This window comes from Dermacentor albipictus, chromosome 7 (genome assembly GCF_038994185.2).
Source record: "Dermacentor albipictus isolate Rhodes 1998 colony chromosome 7, USDA_Dalb.pri_finalv2, whole genome shotgun sequence".
Lineage (NCBI taxonomy): Eukaryota > Metazoa > Arthropoda > Arachnida > Ixodida > Ixodidae > Dermacentor > Dermacentor albipictus.
In genome coordinates, this window is record NC_091827.1 from 110,456,573 (window position 1) to 110,482,827 (window position 26,255).

Below are 26,255 nucleotides of genomic sequence, written 5' to 3' on the forward strand. Positions count from 1 at the left end.
CTTCCTCCCAAACGAACGCTTTCATTTCAACAAGCAACACTGACTGGTCGGAGATGGTAGCCAAACTAGCAATGAGGCTGTCGTGCGAGGAAGGGCGACGTGTCAAAAAGCGCTGCCTGCGTAGCTCCTCGTAGTATTGTCAAAGTTTGATTACGTCTGTCACTCACTGAGGATCTTGGCGAGTAGCAAGTTGAACTCGTCGTCCTCTATCTATTTTAGAACATTTCTGATTCTGTCGCACTCCGACATCGTCGTATTACCTTTCACAAGTCCACCACGTATTCTATGCAGATGGTAAATGATTCACCCGTCTGCTGTGCACGTTCTTGCAAACGCGATGCCACTCGAAACTTGCGCACAGCAGGGCGACCAAAAACAGTGACCATATAACTCTAGAAGGAGGACTACGTCGCAATGTCGGTCTCATGGTTTTTGCTCCAGATAATGGTCCCACCGCGACAGAGAAGAGAACGTAGCTCGGATTGGCGGGATCGTCCCATTTATTGTGGGCGCTTACCCTTTAATACGTCGTCACCCATCCTCGACGTCGGTATCGTTGTTATTAGAGGTGCGTGTTAAATTGAATGGTGGATGTGGTTTGCAGCACCATCAACACGCACTCACTACGTTTCGCCAACAGCAATGTTCCCATAAAGCGTTTATTTTATTTCTGCAGCAAGTCTGCGCGCAAAACGAGCAAGAAATGTAAAAAAAGTGGTATAATATCATCGTGTAATATTACCCCTTGTGTTCAATGTTTTGCTCGGTATTGATTACTGTAGTGATCGACGCTCTGTCAGACTTTGTGTGCCTTTACCCCGATCCCCTAGGCAACTATGAATAGGGATTGTCTAACGCAAACGCGTTTCACATTTCAAATAATATGCATGCAATACTTGCCAGAGCCCCCATCCCCGTTAGGTGCTGTGACTCTACGTCTGCAAATAAACATGCATGATCACAACATAACATAACTAAAAATTAACAAAAAGCATGAGTGGGAGATATATACAAGAACTCTGTTTGCTTACCTCGTTATCAAGATAACCAAATCTTTGCCAACTGTATGTCTTCTATACTTGTTAGCTAAGGTTGACTTCCATTGGAGAAATACTTCGTTTATATTCGCTGGCCTCCCAGTTCTCAGAAACAGAGCTTGGCTATCTTCATGTGATAACTTTCAAATGAAGGAAACAACATTGACTTTCATAAGTAATTTAAGCAATTTAAATTTAATGCCCAGTATTCCTAATAGTTAAGCTGGTGTCAGTTCACGTGTATGGCTAAACGAAATAAAAATTCAGGATAGAATGTGCTTGGTTCTGTGAAATATTTGTCAATTCCCATACAAGTCTTTATGAAAGTCACAGAACACTCTATTTCTTCACATGCGTAATTACCTAATCCCAAGTAAAATATTGATAGAAATATTTAAAACAAAATACATTTCAATGTTTTGATTGATGAAAACGTGGATGTGTGAGCTGTTGTCGTTCAAGAGATATGAGCATTACAAATCACTTAAAAGTAAATGTTTGCTTGCTAAACATATAACGGTTACTTACATCGCATCACGTACGAAAATTTCAACTTGTTCGCGTTTAGTTTAGGCAAAACAGATTACACCTGTGCAAGCACAATAAGACGATATTTTATTTTTGGTTCCCATTTATAATTTTTTAGCTCAGTGTTTGGAGTTGTCCCAAACGAAAATTCGTTTGAGCTTATCAAGAACTGTATGGGAACTTTCAGTGCAGTTTCCAGGCCTCAATAATCGTTTTATTGTTCAAAATCCCACGCGGCATATAGGGCACGTTGGTCATTAGGGGAGCAAAATACACACGCCTTTCAAAGTAATGTATTTAGAAAAAGCATTTACGTTTATTACCGCCCCTATATCATGTGTTAAACAAATACGCATAAATGTAATCCGGACAGAAATTATACAGATTCATGATGCGCATTGACTTAATCGTCGCCGCTGTAACCGTTGTAGTACAATTTCGCGAACGACGCATGTACGCTTCGTGCGCAGAGGTTTAGAGGTTCTCTAAAGAACAGATGTGGAAGGTAACTGGGGGCACCGTCAACACCACGCTCAATAGCCTCAAGGAGGGAGCAATGCCCACGTTCTGTTTTCCGCTGCGTGCACGAGTGTTCACCGCAGACAATTTAAGCACTGCTGCGTCCCTGCTGAGCTCACGTGGGTAGGCTACGGCGTGAGCCGTAAACACCTTGCTGATGCTACCTAGGATTGCTGCCCAAGATTTCTACTTAAGGCCGACGGTGCACCATCGGTATCATAAAGCACACGAGCAAGAGGCGACGCCTGCAGCTTTCGTCACGCCAGCATTATTAGTTATTTGATAAATGCCATGGCGTTGTACTGCCTGGAAGCATCACTTTAGTATTGTGCTCCATCGCTCCGACATGTGCCATCTGCGTATACTTAAAGAAATACGACAGAATCCCACTCTCGATTCCTATCGCCGGTAGCGCGCTTATAATTGCAGCAACCTAGCGGCACAACCTATTGCCACCATCGAAATGCCCTATATATACAGCGTCTAGTTCAACGGCGCTCATCCCTTGGGCTTATCTATGAATGCACGGCGCCATCTAGGACCGGCGTCGCAAAGCCTGCGCATGGCGCCTGAGCTTGATGGCGCACGGGAGGATGCGCTGGGAAACGCGTTATGCAGCAGCCCGGCACATCAGCCGCGGATCTATCTGGACGCGCTGCGCCCTCAAGTGGTGCTGCCGAGAAGACCGCGCGTGGCCTTCGAGTGTAGGTGCGTAGCACACCGATGCGTGCGAACGCTGAGAATTGTTCCTTCACCAGTCGAACACTCAGTGCGACGTACATATTGACTCAAGGTGGCTAGAGGTTCAAAGAAGAGCGGCACGTACCCAGCACATTCATGATGCAGCCCGCTAAAGCATTGACGTCAATGACGTTCATTGAATAGCATGAAATACCCAGTGCACTTCTGGTGCAGGTTGCTAAAGCATTCGACTTTTGGCCTTGAGGAACCCGACTAAAGTGCTTTCGATTCTGCTGAGCACGAACGAAATTTTAAATGTTTCCTGATTGTACAACCGGCTGGTAAAAATACTGCTGGTGGCCTCTTCAGCTACGCTGCTGCTACTACAAGCTGCTTCCGACTCCATGGGCTTCCGCGTCTATCCCCCGCCGTAATTTCCGCGCTGGTTCAATTCCATCGAGCACAGGATACATTAAATTATTGTTCTTGCGAATATAGAGTATATAGAATATATACCTATATGTAGAGTATATTGCCACGACCTCGACACAGCTGACAGCCACACGGTGCAATTCGGTGCCACATGCTAGGCATGTTGGGTGGCTCGCAGAAGAAGAGAACGACGAAGGTGCCAGGACAGCGATCAATAAAGAGATCTCCAGCGTCGACCGAAGTCCTTTGTGGCTTTGTCTGTGACAAACTGGTGGACGTGCTGGGTACACGTCTATGTACTCTGACTCCCAGGAACTGGAAGTGGACAACCTACGCAAAAGCCGACGGCTTCAGAGACTGCCTCCGGAATACGGCCTGCAAGATCTGCCGAGGATGTCCACCACAACCGCAAGCCAGACACAGGAGACGTACGGTACGGGACAGCCTCCTGCGTCGCTGGTTCTCCACACCCCACGCTGGCCGCGGCCGTTCCATGGTGAGCCTTTTGAGGACGTAGAAGACTGGCTTGACGACTTTGATCGTGTGGCTGACGTCAATTATTGGGACGAGCAGAAAAAGTTACGGAACGTGTACTTCGCCCTAGAGGACTCTGCCCGAACATGGTTTGCTAACCACGAGCAATTCATTACCACCTGGCAAGAATTTCAGCAGCAGATACGCGATACGTACAGCAGCCCTGCAAGAAAAGAACGAGCAGAGCAAGCCCTTCAGAACAGGGTTCAAAGGCCGAACGAAAGCGTCGCCATGTTCGTCGAGGACATGTCGCGGCTTTTCAAGCGTGCTGACCCTGGCATGACAGAAGCTAAGAAAGTACGCCTGCTGATGCGTGCAGTGAAAGAACAGCTGTTTGCTGGACTGATGCGAAGGCCTCCAAGTACAGTAGCTGAGTTCGTCAGTGAGGCTACGACAATGGAGCGAGCCCTTCAGCAACGTTCCTCAGCCTACGATCGCCAAATCAGCCTGGGATCAGCGTCTTCTCTCTCGTTGCCCTATGACACCAATGCGCTTCGAGAGCTTGTGCGTAGTGTCGTGCGTGAGGAGCTCGATCGACTACAGGGAGCACGATTTCAACCGACCGTAACGTCCCTCACAGATATCGTCCGCGAAGAAGTCCGCCAGGCGGCACAGCCATTCGTGCAAACCAGACCTGAAGCCGCCCCCGTACTGACTTATGCACAAGCAGTGAGGCTACCATCGCAACCCGGGAACCACCGTAACCCGCCTTCTTCTGAAGAACCGCTGTGCCACTTCCAGGGCCAAGCTTCACGTACAAATATATACGGGTCCACGAGCCCCCGAATCAATACGCGAAAGTCAGACGTGTGGCGCACACCGGACTATCAGCCACTCTGCTTCCACTGTGGCGAAGCGGGCCACTTGTACCGTGCCTGCTACTACCGAAGAATAGGACTCCAGGGCTATCACCCCGGCGCTCGTCGCCCACGTGAGGGAGAGCGCCCGAGAGAAATCCAGCAATATCTGGCCAGTCAACCTTCGTTGCCGTACGCGCAGTTCCCACCGGTTGAACAGTCCCTGCCAACGACCCGATCTCCGTCTCCGCAGAGGCGCCAGTCACGATCACCACCTCCTCGACGATCGGCGTCACCTAGCCGCTACACTACGTTCTCCGCTTCCGTGGGCAACCGGGCCACGAGCCCAAGTCGGGGAAACTAAGAACAGCGACCTCTGGGGGTGGGGCCGCTGTCCAACGCACTTCGAAAGATCCTCCGCTGCGACCCCCCGACGACGGCGTCGACGACGACGACGATAACGATGACGACAACGACGACTGCGTACCTTCGACACCTTCCTGCGAAAACCGTGAACCTGTTTCAGCCGACATACTTGTTTCTGTAGATAACCACCCGGTAACCGCTCTTGTCGATACTGGTGCCGATTATTCTGTCATGAGCGGACAACTGGTTACTGCACTTCGCAAGGTGACGACACCATGGCCAGGACTTAAACTCCGTACAGCCGGCGGTCATGTTCTCACGCCGATCGGCAAATGCACTGCGAGGATACAAATTCGTGAGGCCACATTTGTCGGTTCATTTATTATACTGGCAGAGTGCTCCAGGCAGGTCATACTCGGCATGGACTTTCTTCGGGAGTACGGCGCAATCATCAACCTTCGCGAGTTACTTGTCACTTTTTCCAGCGAACACGCAACTCATTCGGGCGACTCCCACCCACAGTCCACGGTGTTACGCGTTTCGGGTGACTGTGCTACTTTACCACCCAGGAGTACTGCGTTGATCACCGTAGAAACAGACGATGATCCTCCCCGTCTCGGAATCGCTGAAGGCAATCTGTCAGTCTTGTTGGCGCGACAGGTTTGCGTAGCCCGCGGCATCTTGCAGCTGTCGTCACGGACTGCTCAGATTTTAGTGACCAATTTCAGTCGTGAATACCAGCACTTCGCCCCACGAACTGCCATTGCCTATTTGGAGCCAGTCAGTGACTTTCCCGCTTGTTTAACTGTAGGACACACTGATGAAGATTCTAACTGTGACGTACCAGCCAACAACAATATTGATGTGAATTCTAAATTATCAGTTGAACAACAGGCTAGCATTTGGAGCCTTTTACAGTCTTTTGCGGACTGTTTCGCTTCAACATCGAAGGTCAACCAAACGCCTATTGCGAAACACAGAATTATTACAAATCCGAATGAAAGACCTGTGCGCCAACGTGCCTACCGTGTTTCTCGTAAAGAGCAAGACGCCATTCGAAATCAAGTCCAACAAATGCTTACCGACGATATCATACAGCCCTCCACCAGTCCATGGGCGTCACCTGTGGTTCTGGTGAAAAAGAAAGACGGCACACTGCGTTTTTGCGTTGACTATCGCAAGCTTAACAACGTTACGAAGAAGGACGTTTATCCCCTTCCCCGCATCGACGACTCTTTGGACCGCCTTCGACATGCTCGATACTTCTCATCGATGGACCTTCGCAGCGGCTACTGGCAAATAGAGGTTGATGAGCGTGACCGTGAGAAAACCGCATTTATTACGCCTGACGGACTCTACGAATTCAAGGTCCTTCCTTTCGGATTGTGCTCTGCGCCTGCTACTTTTCAGCGCATGATGGACACGGTTCTATCAGGTCTCAAGTGGCAGTCATGCCTTGTCTATTTAGACGATATCGTTGTGTTCTCAGAAACTTTTGAGCAGCACATCCAGCGTTTACAAGCAGTTCTTGCCGCAATTCGTACTGCTGGTCTGTCTTTAAAGCCTGACAAATGCCATTTCGGGTATGACGAACTCAAATTTTTAGGCCATGTCATCAGCTACGAGGGCATTCGACCAGACCCCGACAAAACCATTGCTGTTGCTTCGTTTCCAACACCTTCGAACAAACACGAACTCCGCCGTTTTCTAGGGCTTTGCGCATATTATCGACGCTTTGTGGCTAACTTTTCACGGATAGCCGAACCTTTGCAATGGTTGACTAAGGATAATGTTCCGTTTGTCTGGGAGCAGGACCAACAAGAAGCCTTCTGTGAACTCCGGAAACGTCTGCGCACACCTCCTGTTCTAGGACACTTTGACGAAGACAGTGACACCGAGTTGCACACGGATGCCAGCAACGTTGGCCTTGGTGCCGTCCTCGCCCAGTGGCAGGATGGAGCCGAACGCGTGATTGCATACGCAAGCCGCACTTTGTCTCCAGCTGAAAGGAACTATTCCACTACGGAAAAGGAATGCTTGGCTGTGGTGTGGGCAATTACTAAGTTCCGACCATATTTGTACGGCCGATCGTTTCGAGTTGTGACAGATCACCATTCATTGTGCTGGCTCGCCAATCTGAAAGATCCATCTGGCCGTCTTGCACGCTGGAGTCTTCGCTTGCAAGAATACGATATGACGATAGTATTCAAGTCCGGGCGTATACACACCGACGCCGACTGCCTGTCACGTGCTCCACTTCAACCGTCGCCAAATGACTTTGATGAAGAGGACGCATTTCTGTCCATTATCACAGCATCAGACATCAGCAAGCAACAGCGCGATGATTCAGAACTCCGGCCGCTCATCGACTACCTTGAGAACCGTCTACCAGAGCCGCCTCGTATGTTTATGCGCAAGTTATCCTCCTTTTTTCTCCGCGATGGCGTGCTCTACAAATTAGGTTTTCACTCGACCGCAACCGCCTGCCTCCTTGTAGTGCCGTCTTCCCTACGTGACGACATCCTGCGGGCCTCTCACGACGAGCCATCTTCGGGCCACTTGGGCTTCGCACGGACGTTTTCACGCATACGCCAAAAGTACTTCTGGCCTAACCTTCGCCGTGACGTAAAGCAATACGTGAAGACATGCCGCGACTGCCAGAGACGCAAGACACCACCCGTGCGTCCTGCTGGACTTCTCCATCCCGTGGATCCTCCGAGGATCCCTTTTCAGCAAGTTGGCATAGATTTGCTTGGACCATTCCCCACGTCGAGGGCTGGTAACCGCTGGATTGCTGTTGCCACAGACTACCTTACACGGTACATTGAAACCAGAGCTCTCCCACGAGGCACCGCTAATGATATTGCGACCTTCTTTGTACATGGTATCGTACTCCGCCACGGTGCCCCTAGAGTGGTTATAACCGACCGGGGCACAGCATTTACAGCGAAGCTCACAGAAGATATCATGCTTCTCAGTGGTACAGTTCACCGCAAAGCCACTGCTTACCATCCCCAGACGAATGGGCTCACAGAAAGGCTAAACAAAACGATCGCTGATATGATTTCCATGTATGTTGACGTCGACCACAAGAACTGGGACGACGTTCTCCCATATGTTACGTTCGCATACAATACTGCCGTTCAAGAAACTACCGGCTTCACCCCTTTTCGCTTGGTGCACGGCCGGGAAGCTGTCACAACGTTGGACGCAATGCTTTTACCCACCTGCTGCTCTAATGTTGTCACTGATGCTGCCGAATTTGCTCGATGCGCCGAAGAGGCGCGCCAGCTCGCACGAATGCGTATCCGCTACCAACAACAACATGACGCCGACCGCTACAATCTTCGTCACCGCGACGTCACTTATCAACCCGGTGACAAAGTATGGGTCTGGACACCGATCCGCCAGCGTGGTCGGTCGGAGAAGCTTTTGCGCCGCTACTTTGGACCTTACAGGATCGTTCAACGACTCGGCGACGTCACATACGAAGTGATTCCTGAAGGAGAAGGCACCACGCACCGTCCCCGACGCCCACCCCTGTCCGATGTCGTTCACGTCTCTCGACTGAAGTTATACAACAGCCGCTGAACGCAAAGCTCAGCACCTCTCTCACCATCTGCGTCTATCTTAACAGTATCCCCGTGGCAATCTCCAGTGCATCAATGTTCCGCATCGAGACGATGCTCCTAGGGAGGGGGGTAATGCCACGACCTCGACACAGCTGACAGCCACACGGTGCAATTCGGTGCCACATGCTAGGCATGTTGGGTGGCTCGCAGAAGAAGAGAACGACGAAGGTGCCAGGACAGCGATCAATAAAGAGATCTCCAGCGTCGACCGAAGTCCTTTGTGGCTTTGTCTGTGACAATATAGAGTATATCGAATATATACCTAGATACCAAAGTTGGTATCAAAGAGGCTCATTGAAAAACAGCACAGGATGTTTGCCTCATACACAAGTCGCAAGGTCAGCGTGAAATCTTACCAAGGTTACTGGGAATATGGTTAGATAGATCGATAGATATTCAGTTAGCCCCGGGAAAGTGCGTGATGCACCCTAGAGGGCTCATTGCAATAAAAATCCGGCTGATATGATATTGCAATGAACGGGGCGTCGGTGCGATTACAATTAGCATCATGCGACTGAGTAAGAAGCAAGCGAGGGAACAATTCTCAGCTTCCGGAAGAACCGCCGCGCCACACTCCTCGCCTCAATCGCGATGCAATACACGCCTGATACATAACTCGTATCGATAGTGGCAACACGCCCTGTCGCTACACTGATTCAGTGTTAACTCATTACAGTTGACAGTCATTGGGAGATTAGTTGTTACACTTTATCATTGAACGTCTTTTTTAGCAACGATTTAATGAGCTGCGCAATGAATGGCGTGGGTGAAGCTGCTGTTCAATAAACCTCACTTGCGAATGGGGTACCTGACTATGTGAAAGAGTGTGTGCAGCAAGCGGGTAACCATTCTCAGCTTCCGCAGGCAGTCGCAGGCCACGCTTCTCGCCTTGGAGGCCACCCGCGCACTTCTATGGAGCGCCCCTAGATGGCGCTGTGCGTCCATAAACAAGTTCGGGAGAAGAGCTCGGGATCCGCATGACGCTTTTCGTGGCGTTTGCCCGCACCGATGCACCACACAGGCTTCGTGCCGACACGAGATACAGTGAATGAGAGGCTGGTTAGGTGCAGCTGGTCGGAAAAGTTCTATGACGCCGATTTGGAGCGCGGGATGAGCGCCACTCGGTCAGTGTTCGTTATCAAGAAACTTTTTCTATAGAAGCTTAGCTAGGTTATTCAGTATGTGGCAGTAGGTGCGTGTCGCTTCAATGAGGTTCTTTGACGCCAACTGGGTAACTAGTTATGTGCCCGGTAATGTGTCGATTTACAATGACGTAACATATCCCTCCAATTTCTTATGCTTAGTGAGATCAACCCTACGTCAAAAGGGGTCCTACAGGAAAGCCATCTGACCGGGTCCCCCAGATGAACTCGGTATCTGCCACGTTTCCACTAGAACGTCTTTCCAGCCAACTTTTTAGCCGGAAGAGCCCTTATTGCGCTGAGTATGTGTGGCTCTGCAGTGAACAACCTGCAGCTTGGGTAACTCCGTATGTGCCACCGTAATCCAGTATGACCATGGGCTCTGTGACGACCCTGCAGGTGGTTTCAGTGAACGTTAAGTCTATCTACGACGGATGGTACGCCGTGGAGACCACGGCACGCCTTGGTGTACCTGAAGCCTTCGTGTTAAACTGAAGGTCGAAGCTATCGAAGAGCCACACCAAGATCCACTTTTAATCGGGACGAGACAGATCGACGTTAAAGTCAACCACAATGACGATGAGACTGGCGTCCACCTGGAAGCTCCGCCGAAATGTTTCGATCGTAAAGTCTTCATGGTCCCTCTTTGACATTTCGAGATGAACGTATACGGTGGTGACAACGATTCCGTCCCCTGTCAGTACGGTCCACGCGTCGGCGCAATCAACGTCGAGGCTCTCGCCCGTAATCGGTAAGGCATAAGGCGCAACGGCCACACAGTCGTTGTTTGAGTAGGCCTCAACGCATCAACTCTCATCCATTGCCTGTTTCGGCACGTCTGGCGTCAGACGCTGCTGGGACACGAACGTAGATACAATTTTGTGTCATGCTTAATTTTAGCTATATAGACGCCGCCATCGCTTTTCCCTTCACACATCACGAAACGCTGGAAACTAGCCGACGGCGGCTCCGCTGAAAAACTCAGTGACCTCTTTATGAACGTTTTGCTGCGCCCTTTTTTAACAAAAATGGAGTATCTCCCGTGATAGTAGTTAGTGTGGCTCTACAGGGTGTATCACGTAACTTGTGCTAAGGATTGAAACGAAAGTAGTAAGCCGCAGATGAATGAAACCAACGAAAAATGGTTTTCCGTCATGTGGCGCTCCTTAGAATATTTTTTAGATTCCTCTTTATTCGATAATTCAGTAAAATGAATTATGCAAAGCTTTTAACATTCACTTGAGCGCGAAGTACATTTCGTTTAGTTGCTGATGGGGTCACAAACAACCGATCCACTTTTTTGTGGTAGTGACATGTTGCGTGGTGATCTTCTACGGCGTTTAATGAAATCCCGTGATATTTGAAACACAACCAAGCGAATGCGCCTATGCCCTATTGTATTGCAGAGCTCTCAATCGTGGTTCGCGCGATGGAACCGTGCGCGCGAACCGTGGCAAAGCTAGTGGCCGCGGCTCTATACACAAGGCGTTCGACCACGTAAAACACTCCGCTATCCTCAAGAATCTCTTGACCTTACGAACCGGCGCCCGCCTCTACAATTGTATTAAAGATTTTCTTACAGGTCACTCTATACAAATTCAAATCAATGGAGAGCTGCAGCGCCATACCCTCTGAGTATAGGAGTCCCTCAAGGCTCAATCCTATCGCCCACTCTCTTCAATATTGCTTTGCTCGGTCTGCCTGCCCGGCTCTCTTCCATCGCACTACTCGAACACAATATTTATGCAGACGATATTACTATATGGTGTTGCAAGGGCTCCCTAGGTGAACAGGAGCACACCATCCAGTCAGGCTTAGATACCATTCACGAATACGTTAACGGTATTGGGCTTAAGTGTTCTCCAACTAAATCTGAGTACATATTAGTAACTAATCAAATAGGCCGCCGCGCGGAAGAGCAGCGCCAAAGCATCAGTCTCCATATCGAACACACTGAAATACCGCGTCGATCTAACATCAAAATACTGGGCTTCATTCTTCAGGATGACGGTAGAGTTGAAGTATGGTTGGAAAAAACGATCCGACAACTAAACCAGATATACCACATGCTATCTAGAGCAACACGTAAACACAGAGGACTAAAGGAGCAAGAACTTCGAAGGATTATTGAAGCGCTTGTCTACTCCCATGCGCTCTACCAACTTCCATATCAATCTCTCACTAAGACCCAGCACTCCAAATTAGAAACGGCGCTCCGCAAATATACGAGATTAGCTTTAGGAGTACCCCGATTCGCCGCAAACGACCTTGTGGCCGCCACTCGGCTTTTCAACACACTTGATGAACGCATTACATTTTGCAGACACGCGCAAATTCAAAGGCTTCAAAATCCCAAGAAGGGCGTAAACTGCTCGAACACCAAGGATACCAGACAGGTGCCATACCGTCTTTTCGAGCGTTGTATTCACCACCATGGGACTCACTACCCAGATTCACGGTCCTACCCATACCACAACATATGCAGCCTCACAAACACGAAGCTCGCGGCTCCCAGTTAATCAAACGAATAAATAGGGAAAACCCACTACCAGACACTACGTATTACTATACGGACGCTAGTCACACGGAGGGTAGATGTCTAACTGCAGTAGTCGGCCCCAACTACGAGCATGTAAACGCACACATAGGAGTCCCCGACCCATCCGACGCAGAGGCTCTTGCTATTCTCGAAGCAGTCGCCCGGTCTCATCATCGTACCCAACGCATCTTAATTCCCACCGATAGCCAAGATGCATGCCGCATGTTTCGCGACAACTTGCTACCTGAGCATATACACAGCCTACTTCAATGTTACTTGGATGCACACCCTTCGCTCTGTGTTACCTCGCAGTGGATACCTGGGCACCAAGGCATTGGGGGGGGGGGGGGGTACTTCCGAGCTCATGAGCTCCCCCGCGTAGTTAGTTTGTCGGGTCCCCCGTGCCTATGGCCATCCGAATTTAACCCAAGGGAACACAGAAAGACTTTGCACAAGGAGCGCACATCACTTTTAAAGCAACTTCGCGCCAATGCCGTCGCCTTTATTACTCCCCCTGCTAACCTCTCGCGAGAAGACAGCGCTATTCTCTGAAGACTTCAAACAAACTCAATAGTGTCTCCTCTTTTCCGTTACTATATGCAAGGCCTACCTGAGCCACCGAAATGCCTGAACTGCATGGAATATCCGTCCCTAGAGCATTGTCTATGGCATTGCCCTCACACTCAGCCCAAACTGCAGTCAGCCCTCTCTAACACTCCCACTAACATCAACCCACGGTCATGGATGGACTGGCTCACTCCACCATCCGATGCAACTAACATTCTCCTGCCGGTGCTTATCCAGCACGTCAGAGACGTGTTGGGTGAGGACTGGTAGCTTACCGACCAGGGTTGAGCGCCGGACGCTGGCGTAAAAATAAAGGTTTTTTCTCTCTCTCTCTCTCTCTCTCTCTCTCTAGGCATTGGCTTCATAGTGGGTCAGCATCTTTGGTGGAGGCACAAGGAAGGGAAGCGCCATAGCCCCTGATAAGCGACAGGCTAGATGCATGGTTGAGAGCGCTCCAGTACGATAACGCAAAAGCACAGCCACGTGGTTTTATTTCTAATTTGCGGGCTTTCATTACACGCTGAAAGAAATCGCTACGCGGCGTGTACGTCGTCACAGAAAATTCAAGGAAACGCACTTGATGATATAATAAATATAAATTTTCCCATATGACGCCAAACCATATGCCGTTGATTTCATCCAGCTGCGGCTAACTACTTTTTTTAAATCCTTGGCACAAATTATGTTATACACTCTGTATCAATGTAAAAGTGCGTTCCTGCGTGCATGCTTGTGCGTGTGTGTACTCATGCGACAATTGTTCGCCTCCTTCTTGAGGTATATTTTACATGACAACGTCACTGAATTGAAACTGTCAGTTACATAATAGAAGGCTGAGGCTAACAGCCCGGAAGACAACAGCGAATTGGGCAACAGCAAGAAGTTTTGATAATTTGAAATGTTTAGGCGTTTTCTCCTTGTTTCATCTCGCATGGAGAATTAAAGCCTCTAAGCATTGTAAAACTATAAATATCTGCAGCCCCATGTGCAAGAGACAGCTCAAACAATAAAGAAAGATAAACGACAGAAGTGCGCATGCCACATCAATGACAGACTTGACGGTTGTCAGCGACGGACAACCGTCAAGTTTGTCTGTTTGCTAACTTCTGTTTGCTAACCCCCAATTAAATACCACGAAGACTATGAAAATTCAGACTATCGCGTGCACCGAGAAACAGAGCCTATCAGACATTAGGCAGAAGTTAGCCGCAGACCATTAATGTTTCAGAATTCTACAGCCGCACTCGCTCAATACCATCATGGAGTGAAACTGTCCGATTCATTTCGAAATGACGATACCAAGCATGCCACAATGATATAAGCGGGCACCATCATCAACTATCATATGTGGCCTCCGGCCAATCAGCCGCAACGACGTGTCGCAAACCGTTGCCCGCTTCAGTTCCAGCAGCGCAGATAGAAGTAATTCTGTTCCGCAGATTGATACATCCCTAAAATATATATGTGTTCATTAGTCGCCATCTGCGAATGTTCTTGATGTTTTGTGAGTCGACTTACGCTTACTATTGGTGGAAATTACTGATGTTACGAACATGTTAAGCTTTCCGATTGCGCTACTTTCGCAGGATTTTTCTTGCGCCAAAATTTATCCGTAACTTGTCTTTATTTCTGATTCACAATCTCTTCCAAGACAGCTTTCGCTTTGTGCTGCTTGAGCAAATATAAACTGCTGCGAAAGCCTTATTCAATTGCTTTCACCACACTCCCCCTGACACCTACACACACAAAACGCTTTGCGGCACACAGCAACCAGAGCATTAAGGACATTGTATTTAGACAAGCAAAATATGGCAGTGGCAGGTAGAAACTTGCCAAAACATCAGCCTAAATAGTAGAATACTTTCGTGCTGCATAGCCTCATTCTTTCGCACTCAATATTCAATCACAGTTGAAACGACTCATGAAAGCGGCTCATTAAAACGGTGGACTCAACGCATGCGGCTGCAGTCTTCACTCTATACATTGAATACGCCTTGACAGACTATGTAGGGATGATCTTCATAAGGAGTTGCATGCTGAAGCAGGATTTGTACAAGGTGAAAAGTTTGAAAATGTACGCACTCACCGTTAAGAATCCTTTTCTCACGAAATAGAATGTTCCGGCACGAAGCATTTGGAGGCGTCGGGAAACCAAGATAGAGCATTCCATTACTACAGAATGTAACCCCTAAACTGGAAAAGTAAGAAGGCCATGTAATGATGTTTGCACATACGAATATGTTATGTTTTAGCGAAGATATTCAACTCAATCTCTGGCTGGCTGCCAGATGATGAACTTGCAGAATCGTAAATAATGTGATTGAACATGACTCTTTCAGTAAAGCTCTGTGTCTATGAAACATTTTCCGCCAAGGACATTCTGATATAATTTATCGGGCACCTACTCATTTGAATAAGCGGACTCGTGCACTTAGAATGATGACAGTTTGCACTCGTTTAGTAAAGGTAGGTTTCCCAACCTGCCCTTCAGCTTCCACAGACACACGTCCTCCTCTGCAATTACGGCCGACTGTTTGATGAAGTGAATCGACCGAGCGAGACCATGTGGATGCCTCGGCAAGTGGCAGAATGAAAACGGCACTCACCTATCTCGTGCATTACGAAGGAGCTCGTGACTGTTCTGTGGTCTATTCTAGAACATGGCAGACGCTCAAGAAGAATGGTGGTTCCTAGTAATCAACATTGCTAGAACGAGGAATATTGATTTCGCCAATATTTCTACAAAGTGACTTGCCTTTGACAAGTCACATTCCCAAATCATTGGTTTACATTGCTTGTTCGGTCACGGTTGACCACTCTAAGAACATGAAGCCGGTCCTCGTCCTGTCTTCTTGCTTTGTGTATGTGTTGTCTATTTTCGCACCTGTTCTGATAGCTACCTGTCAACACGTAGTCCAACAAGTAATGTTCGAAGAACATATTTAAATGTGGTAATTTATGCCTACCGTTATCTATGAAATATTGTGTTACTTTGTGTTTCCTTTCATTCCATAGGATAGCGACTGTTTAGTAAGGTTTACTAATAAGACTTTCGCCGCAGTGCGTAATCTAAGGAGCTTTTTTTTTGCTTTAACTGCGAAGCTCATCACCTCACGAACCTGTGTAAATGAGCCGTATGTGAGGTCTCCTGGAGGGTGTGTTTGCGCTGGTCAACGTCTGTAAACTGAACAATGAAGATGGCGGCGCGAACGCCGAATAGGGCAGAGCGATTGATCTAATGGCGGGGAAGAAAGAAAGTACACGTGATTCACACAGCGCGCCTCACCTGGGAGAGGGGGGGGTGCACTCGCATTGGTAGCCGTTGCTACCAGCTGCGTCTGCTATCATGTGCCCTCAATACAATGGCACAGGAGTTGTGGCGAGAAAACACGCGTATGTGAGCCGTGGTAGCCTGCTTAGTGTATGAGAACCGATTTGTGCATTGCGGAGGTAGCGAAGAGCAACAGTTGCAACACCTGCAAAAACGAGGAACACAGGAAGATCACTCATCGTGCGCATGACGGAGTGAGAAGCCGACTACGACGAGACGTTTTGACAGCATAGATGCGACTATAACCAATGACAACGTGCCCATGCGAAAGCGGAGAATGTGGCCAGTGACTTTGCCTCTGGAGAGCGTCAGCGAGAGCAGATTCGACAGTCTAATCGTCAGAGTCGAGCACAAGCTACCGATGAATATTTCGCACTGGAGACCGGTCGTTAGTGTCATGCTAAGTCGTTCGAGTCTACGCCCAAGCGGCAGAAGCGTGAGCTGCCACCTCCTTCGAGTTTCCCCGGGACGACTTCCAAATTCAAGAGAATGTTTCTGGACGCAAGTTTGGCCATAGTTGGTCAGCCTGCTATCCACAGCTTCGCTGGCTGATTCGGCACCATATAACTGGTTTGGCGAAAAATTATTTTACTCAACGTTAGCGACCAAACTGCGGTAGTAAATGTTCGGCAGAAACTCAAACGAGCGACATTTCATTCCTGCCAATGATGTCGACCATGTGACTTGCGCAGATCGAGTCCAAAACATTACTTAAACTGTCATTTGGCGTTCAACATAATCTTTGTCATTTCGCATTAGGTTTGGAGAACAACTCCGGCAATTTCCTAATTAAATTCCCGTGATACGTTCCTATGGACACTGCTGTCATGTCCTGAGAAAAACAGGTTTGAGAGTTTCACATAGTTTTTAGAGATGAACCTCATTTATGGGATCGAACACCCTACCTTACCTTTTCCTCAGTTACAGACCACGTGTTTCATGTAGAGCGTTTCATGTAGAGGAGTGTTCACAGGAGTGCTTTATGTAGAGCATGCTGGGATCATGTAGACGACAGCGACGAAAGCGTCGACGATTCGACAATCGTGAGCTAGTACATGGCGTGAGAAGTTACTGTTGATTATGATTATGCATAATTCGACCGATCAAAAGAAAAATAGTAATTTCTGATTCGGCACCTTTTCGCCAATAGCGCTCGGCTATTTGTGAAAAGTCTTCGGGCTGCACCCACTTCACCTGCCTCTCACGCGACGTCACGAAACCGCCAAAAGTTCCCGCGTCAATGTGACGTGTACGCGTTAAAGAAGCTATAATATGCCGAACAAAACTGAATTTTCTTTTGAATAGCCGCAAGGGGTGCCGTTCCGAAAGGAATCAAAGATGGCTGCCGCCGATCGCTCAGGCACTGGCTGCTCGTACCTGTCGGAGAGCATGGGCTGATTTGCGTGTAATAAAACTTTTTGCATGGCCGTGTAACGTTTTTGAGCCCTTTCGGCACATTTACAACCTCGTTCTGCCAACTCTTTGCTGAGGATCACTGTTAGCGTTATTGTTAAGCTGCCGGTGCATGCCGCCATAAATGTTGACGAGCCACCACCAGCTAAATGAGGGAAAACGGACCAATCGTAGATGCCGGTACCACCCTCTTTATCCGAGTATCGATTTTTAATCCACTGGCTCGACACCATGGAATCCTTCTCCACATGAGCGTGCTCCTCGCCTCTGGTGAGCCAACTAGATGAGACAAGCCCCTCAGTGCAGGCGATGTTCTTCGTTTTTTAAGCAAGCAAAAGCGACCGCCTATGGATGAGGAGAGCGTTTGATTGGTCGGCTCAGACAACTCTGCAGGTGACCGCCCAATGCTTGCTTCGCCGATTACGCTAATTTGACGTCAGGAGATTGGAAGAAAAACATATTGGAATAGTTTTACATTATAGCGCCCCACATCAACTCCTTACAGTACATTTGGTTATAAAGTTTTTGCTTCTTTCACATGACACGAATGTAGAAAAGTTCTCGCTTATATCCGCACCGACTTGACTTATGTTTTGCAGAGTGTTTGCATGAATACAACCAACACGTATGTCTCCCCATCAATAAAAAAAAGTGTCTTTCACTCTTACTGGTTGATATATATCCCCGTCAGTGTGGTTTGTCTGCGAACGGCCGAAATATAAGATAATGGAAACGGGTGGCACCTGGGTAATCACTCGGGACTTCAATGGGCACTACTTGATTTGGGCAAGCTCAAAGGGGAGGAATGCGTCACTGGACTCTGATAATGACCTCTACATCAATAACGAAAGTAGCCCAACGTATTTGTGGGGTAGTACGTATAGCAGCCGCCTGGGCTTTAATTTAGTGTCACGAAGGTTAATATTACAACTTAAATGATTTGAGACATCGAGACTCACAGTGGTGATCACATTCCCACCTGCGTAAAGATTATTGCGCTCACTCAGTCTATTCATCCTGCTGTCTTCACAAGACTTGATTGTATTGTGCACGTCGCTTATGAAAGAGACATGCCGGGGAGATTTCGCCGTACACATACACAATACTGTTACGTAGTAGTGGTCTTGAATAATACAGTGGCAAAACTGAATGGTGAAACTGACTTTTTATTGCACGAACTTGTGCACACAAAAGCAAGTTACACACAAAGCCCAGCAAAAGCCGCGAACACGGGCGACTGTCGTCGAATTTTGGTCAGCGGATCAAGCGCGTCGGCTTGCATACATCAGCCATCAAATTTTCCAGAGTAATCGTTGGCGCCCGCTTCTCATCCGGAACGTTCTACGACATTCGTATGGCGCATACAATAAATTAGATAACACAGGGTTCAGTGATGACGGTGAGTGGCTAGAACATTCGATCCCCTTCGAAAAACTTCACATACATGCAGGCGTGTCCAGCGCTGACCGATAACATTTGTTAGACGGTGCAGATCTCTCACCCGAACAAAATAAACAAGTCCACGTGTCCATGCCTAGCTGAAGATAGCCATACGGGCCTGTTGGTATGGTATAATCTATTTTGTTTTAGCCCAAGGTGAATGACAGCGACAACGAAACGGCACATTTGACACCCACAGACCGTTGTGTCAAATGTGCCTTTTTCTTGCACCTGTCGCTCAGCTTGCGCTACATCAAAATAGAAGGTACCATATCAGCTGCAATGACAACTGCCAAGTGTTCATTATCGCTGTCGTCAAAGTGAATGTATTTCGGCGTTGAACTTGAGAAACTTCGTGCTCTTCAATGGCATGCGCCAAACGACACAGACACACTAAATGATTTTATCATCTGAGAGACTCATTAATGAATAAATAAGAAATTTTAGCGTCGCATATTCACACCACAGACTGAGTAATGGAAGACATTCTCTGAATCAATGGATCCTCGCAAACCACTCTCACATATCTAGAAGACGGTGTGTGGTCTTCAAAGACAACCCATTTGCATCTTTAGCCCTCCATCAAGGCCAAACTGAGCTTGATGTGGCGCGGGTTTCTCGGCGAGGAACACTGGCGAATCTGTCAGCGCAATAGTTATGTATGTGCTGTCCCTACTATTTTGGTACCAGGAATGGACGTGCATTTTACCCTAGAATAACTCGAAGCTCCACTGGCTGTTTCTAAAGGATCATCCTCTCACTCCTTGAACAAGGGGTAAGAGCAGCACTTCTCGACAGTTTTACCAACCCATGACATGAAGCCGGCAAACTGCCCGTTGTATTTGTCGGCAAACTGCCCCATTGTTCTGGCCAACTGTGTCGGAAAGGGGATAGAAAAGAAGATCCCTGCACGCTTAGAACAGTATATAAAGCTTACAATTCTACCTCGCTTTAACGGCAAGTCTTGGTCGGCGCCGTTCCAGCATTCAGAGCATCATTGACCTCGCAACGTTTGTGCAACTGTAGAAAAGCCGTACGTACATATCAGTTACGCCCTTTCCTGACGTAAAAGGCGTTCATGAGAACGTTGCACAGGACGCCATCAACACCCTGGCGCCTATTAGAATAGGCGGCAATATGCTTCTTTTGTTATCTGGATTCGTAACTCGCCAGTCATTTTTTGTATGGAGAAAAGGTAGGCGGTGCTCACCACTACACGTACGGCGGCGTGCCTCCGGAAGGAGCTTGGAGTCACCCGTTGTTCAATGTGACATATACTGAAGTAGCTGAAGTTTCTTTTTTCAGAAAAACTCTACATCATGATATACGCAGATGACACTTGCTTTTGGATTCCTGCGGTTGCTGGCCTTGAGGCGGGTATGCGATTGCAGCGGGCAGCAATTTTGACATCCGCATACTTTCCAACTAGTGGATTTCCAGTATCAACCGATAAATGCGCGTTGGTTGTTTTCACAAGTAAATCTATTACACGACACCAATTCTCTATCAGTGGACACGGTATCAATTATGCAAACACTCACGGTTTTTTCACTGCATTAATCGACCGATATCTTTTTCTGCAACCTTCATGGAGCGTGTCTGAAGAAAAGCTGTTGTCGGTTACCCATATACTGATATAAATATGCAGAAAAGCTTGGATCCAACTGTACACTCTATGCTTCAGCCATTCAGAGCTCTATTTCCAGTATTTCTACGCTACAGCCTTCCAGTTTTGTCCAATGCACGCAACTAAAATTTTTGCTCATAAGATAGCTTACACTGTCATGCACTGCACACGCATTTAGGTCTTGCTCGCTGCAGATCAACACATACATCAATAATGCTCGCCAAGGATGATTGTAACCACCGATCTTTCGGTGCAGATTGTCTCAGGGCACACGTTCATTATCTTCCCTCGTCTTGCGGTCATGGACGCGAAGCATGCCAGAGGCCCTGGCCAGAAGTCATCACGGCCGTCAACCGCAAGGAAGCGAGTTGGCTCCCCCAGTGACACCGAAGACACCGAGCTGCACGCAATGTTGGAGGATGATTAATTCGACGACGGCTTCATACCCTTCCTGAGTAAGAGGGCGATGAGAAAGATCGTCAACACAGCGCCGTCAACTTCTGCGAGCACAGCGACTATGTAGTCAAGGCCTGCGCACTGGCCACACGTCATCATCTTTATGCCGGAAGAACCATCAAGCAACCTACGATTGCTGAACAGGCAAACCCTATCCCTTTTTCTGGAATCTGTGGTGCCGGATCAAATTAAAGACGTAAGAATAAATCCACGCAAGAATTTACTCGCCATAGCCGTGTAGAACGCAAGTGCACTTGGAGAAGTTCAAGAAATCACGGAGCTAGGTGGAATCAAATGCGCCCCTTTATCCCGATCGATGACACATTCATACCCGGTGTAATTTACGACATTGACATTTCTATTCCCATTGATGACTTGCCTATGCTCATCTAGCCGGCAAACGAGGGCACGATCACTACGCAAGTTCGCCTCCTTGGGAATACGCGCTGCGTAAAAGTAATTTTCAAGAGGAATTGTATACCACCACATATTAAAGTCGGACATTTCCGACATCTGTTTCGACCATTCATTAAGAAGCCGCTTCAATGCCATCAGTGTTTCAGGCCCGGACACGTCAAGGGCGTGTGTCCCAACTCGCTACTGAGTTCCCATCGCGCTGCTGAACATCATGCAGAAGAGACCTGTGGTATTCTGAAGTGCGCCACGGTTCTGAAGTGCGCCAACTGTAGCGGCCCTCACGTGGCCTCATCGAAAGACTGTCCCTGCATCAAGAGGGACCGTGTGGTTTTCAAGCGATTGGCCAGAGATAATTCAGCCCACAGGCAGACAGCCGAAATAGCACGGCATCGCCGTCGACGTCGGCACTATTGTATGTCTTCAAAGAAGGCACATGCACGAAGTAACAGTAACCACTCCACTGCGGTAGCAGTTAGTCGTGCCGCGATAAGGCCCACGACTTCCACGAAGGAAGCAGATAACTCTTTCTTTAGGGGAATGGCCTACGCTACCCAGCCGCTGCCTTGCTAAGGAACCTAAGAAGGTCGGGGCCCCACCGGAGCCCTCTCCTGCCATGGATAATTCACCTAAAACAGACCATCAAGTCATCTCTGTGCTACGTTACTTCATGGAGGCCATCCGAGCAATTTTAGTGCACAGGGGGACACCGTCTGCTCGAAGCGCACTTAAAGTGCTGGACTTCTTAAGCCAAGTGCTTAAATCCCTCAAATGATTGAGGGATTTAAGCTGGCTGCCTTGACCCATACCCCATCCTTCTGTAAAGAAGTCAAGGCAGCGTCCGTCATCCACTGGAACGCCAGAGGGATAAAATCACGAATTTCAGATTTTCGTCAGTTTGTGTACACCAATGTGTTTCCACTCATCGTCATTTGTGAGCCGAATTTGTCAAGCCAATCAGACTGTCAGGGCAGGAATTTATTATGTCATCAGCAAGTGGTGCATGCAGTAATATCATCGTTTTTGCTCTTCGTGAACTCACATATGTTTTGCAGCCCATTGCGTCCCACGGCGACAATCAATATATATGCATCACAGTTAAAAAGAACAAACTCTTGTTTACTCTCATAGGCGCGTATATATCACCTTCAAGCAATTTCGATACTAAAAATTAGCGGATATCTTGAGTGTTTGTCCCGCCCCATGGGTCAACACAGGAGATTTCAATGCACACCATCCAGCATGGGGAAGTACAAGGGCAAATGCAAGATGACGAAGATTAGCAAGCATCGCCTACAACTATGCCCTTGCTCTCCTGAACGATGGTAGCCCCATCTTTCTTTGAGGCGTGACATACGGCAGCTGCATTGACCTTGCTTTCGTCTCCAACTTTTATGCCAGTGTGTGAAGAGGTTTCCAGATATTGAGACACATGGAAGTGATCACATTTCCACCTATCCGAACATCAAAGGCGTGTCGTCTACATCTGCCCACGGAATGCCATTCGGACGATTGAATGGTCGAACTTCAAATCTGATATGGAAAATGCCTGCCGCGAGGGCCTACCCAATGGGTTAGAGCAAGCAATTAAAATACGATGCAAGACACCACTCGTATGATGACAATCGTTTCCCGACGAAATGACTTTTACATAAGATTGGAGTGACTTCGAGCATGTCGTCGCCGGGCGGAACGCTGATATCGGCGTACAAAATCAATCCATGACCTTACGGCAGCCAGGAGGACGCAAAAGAAGCTTCAACGCCGTATGGATAGATTAGCGTCGGAATGTTGGGTAACGTTTTGCCAGACACTTGACACCCGCAAGCCACTGTCTCACATTTGGAAAACGGTGCAAGGTCTGCGTAGCCTTCCGGAACAGCATTTTCATTCAAGGCGCTCGCGCTTCTGCAAGGGCGGCAAGACTTCTGCGACATCGATGTCGCGGAAGACTTTTGTGCTCAGATCGCAGACCAAGCGACTCGTTCAGATCCTCCAGCCCGAGCTGACGTTCTCCATTTCCGTGATTGCCGCCTGGACTTTCCTTCTATAATGGAGGAGCTCGAGGCAGCACTACCTCTCTGCAGGCGCTCATCATCTCTGGGTCTAGATGGTATATCATACCGAGCCTTGAGCTATCTCGGAGAATCCACACGGACAGAATTGTTGAGTCTTTACACCTCCTCATGGCAGAAGGGAAATGTTCCTGACGAATGGAAAGTAAGCCGCCTGGTGCCACTACTGGCACAAGGCGGCTTTGGATCTCATTTGAGTGCATTGGGGCTGTGCAGGGACCGGTGCGAGGCGTGTGACGGCCCGGCTGTCCGTGCCGGTCACGACGTTTGGCTCGCGTAGATCTTTTCCCCCTCCGAGACACCCAGTTCTTTGGTTCGTTCCGCTTGCTCAGGCGCACGTTTCTTTGCCGCACAGAACGCTGCGTTGCTCTGCGCTCACCGCCTCATTGGTGGGTGTAAATTTTGATGCGGGGTGCCACTTAAGTGATCGCTGCACCATAGCGCATTGTCTTACACCCCCTGGCGGGTCGATGGGAACGCTTACGTGTTCCACTCTTGAAGGCGAAGCTTAAGCGTCCTCCATTTTTGTTCCTTCCTTCCTTTCTTCCGGGTGTAAAAAAGGTAAATCACCCAAAAGTATATCTGGCGCTGCTATAACTAAATGCGACATATGGACACCGAACAGACATTGATACAAGTGGTTCGGTCGCATCTACGCACTCTTGATTTGGCGTTGTCATTCCGGTTAAGGGAACTTCAATCAAATTCAATCTGTGACACATCACATCAATGATGTCTGAGCTCGCTGCCTTGCGTGCTGCTGTATAATACCTCCTGCAAGATACAGCTCCAGGATGGGTCACATTTTGCTACTCTAAGGCAGCAATTCAGAGACTGCCCTGTATAAAAGGACTCATGAAGAAGTTTGAAGTTCAACTCGCTTCAACTCAGAGAAGAAGAAGACAAAGGCGAGGAGGACAATACAGTAGCAGCAGGTCAGGGGTATAGTTGATTTTGAGATGACTTAGATTTCTGTGTTGGCTGCGTCGTGTAACACTGCACACCGGTTCAAGGCCCTGAACTCTACCTTTTGGTGGCAGCGGTCATGCTAACCCGCCGCAAGACGTCCCCCAGTACAATGCCTTCCCTCGCATCAGTACCAAAATCTGTGACGGCGCCGTCATTGGACACTCACCTGGACCGAGCGACGCCACCACTATGCATCTGTAGCTTCCTTCTCAGGCTTCTGATTCTGGTACGCTACCTTCAAATATTCACCCTGCCGATTCTGATTCCACTCGCCGCAAGCATACGCATGGCTTAGCGACTATCTTGGACTGGTTTGAAGGACGCCTTGACAAGGGACTACTTGCCTTTCAGAACTGTTTATTACAGCGTATTTCTTCCGCAGAGAGTCGTATCGACGACCTCACCAGACGTGTTTCCAGTCTCGTATCGTCTTCTTCCACTGCTCAAACTACACCTGTCTCAGCACCTCAATCTCTCTTTGCTTATTACGTCACGCAGCATTGTGAGAGATTCCTCCGAAGTTCACCTACCTTTGAAGGTAGCACATTACGGTCTGCTTTTCGTATGCAGTTTGAACCTGTCGCTGCCCTCCACTCCACTACAGCTCACGCCATCACAAAGCTCAAATCTTCGTGGCTCACCTACGTGAAGCTGCCGATGAATTTGTAGAGCTCCTGACAGCAGCCAGCCGTTCCAACTACTCAAATCTCGTGTCAGCACTCGAGTCTCACTATGGTGATGACTATCTTCAGCATTTAAATTTTATAGAACTACAGCACGTGTAACTTGGCCACTACAGCCTGTGAGAAGAACGGCAGATTGGGCGAGTTGGCGGTTGTCGAAAATGTTTAAAAACAACGCTAAACACGCACACCAGACAACTTACAACTTACTAGAAGATTGAGCACACACGGCCCTGATATACAGCTGTGTTTGTTGGAAAAGAAATTATTGTCCGGTGCACGTGTTTAGTGCTTCTTTTTTAACATTAGGTAGAGCCTGCAAGAGCTCGCTGCTCATGTCATGTCTGTTCTGAGAGACCCTGCCTGTTTAGGCGAACTGCTCAAGCTTCATTGCTTCTAATGCCTCCAACGACGCCATCGGACTTCAACGTACAATGTCTTGTCTGCCTCGCTCGCACTTCTACAGGTCACGTACCTTAGCTCTTGCCTTGGAGGTTTACATGGTAGAACATTCCACTGCAGTATCCCCCTCCCGTCTTTGTCCAAGACAGAAAGATTCAGCAGATCAAGCGAGCTGCTCCGAACATACCGTCAGCGCTGTGCATCCATGCGCTGCTATCAAAGCAATGAGGTCGGCCATTACAGTCGAGACTGCAAGCGTCCTACCTGTTATTCGGAAAAGTGTAAGTGTCCATTCTCCATTCCATCCCATTCTCATTGTGGATGAAAAGATCTGCACATACTAAATTTCTAGGCTGCAGCTGGTTGTAGCTGCAGCTCCTTCCCGGTCAAACACCTGACCTCGAAGGCGACACAGTCACAGTGTCCTCGTGTGTGCGCTGCATATTTCAGTCGGTCAGCCACGCCGCCGCGAGAGCTAGCTCCTTTCTAAGCAATAGCACTTGATCGTTGCGTAAGCATTTTATGTGCTCTTGCAGCAGAATACGCGCCCTCTTAACATGTATATGTGCGCTAACAACTACGTTTCTATGAAGCCAGGAAAAAAATGCACATATAGTTCCACCACCACCACTGTCTTTTGGACTATTGGCAACTTATAGGGTAAATATACC

At 48.4% G+C, this 26,255-nt stretch overlaps 1 long non-coding RNA gene across 1 annotated transcript in view; it reads right to left on the reverse strand.

The window, feature by feature from the left end:
- Window positions 1-898: 898 nt before the first annotated feature.
- LOC135907318 (uncharacterized) overlaps window positions 899-26,255 on the reverse strand; it is a 62,997-nt gene continuing 37,640 nt past the window's right edge. Inside the window, exons 3-5 of the long non-coding RNA XR_010565973.2 lie at window positions 14,861-14,967; window positions 1,032-1,177; window positions 899-938 (exon numbers count right to left, since the gene is read on the reverse strand). This is a non-coding gene — a long non-coding RNA (uncharacterized lncRNA). The remainder of the gene's footprint in view (window positions 939-1,031; window positions 1,178-14,860; window positions 14,968-26,255) is intronic.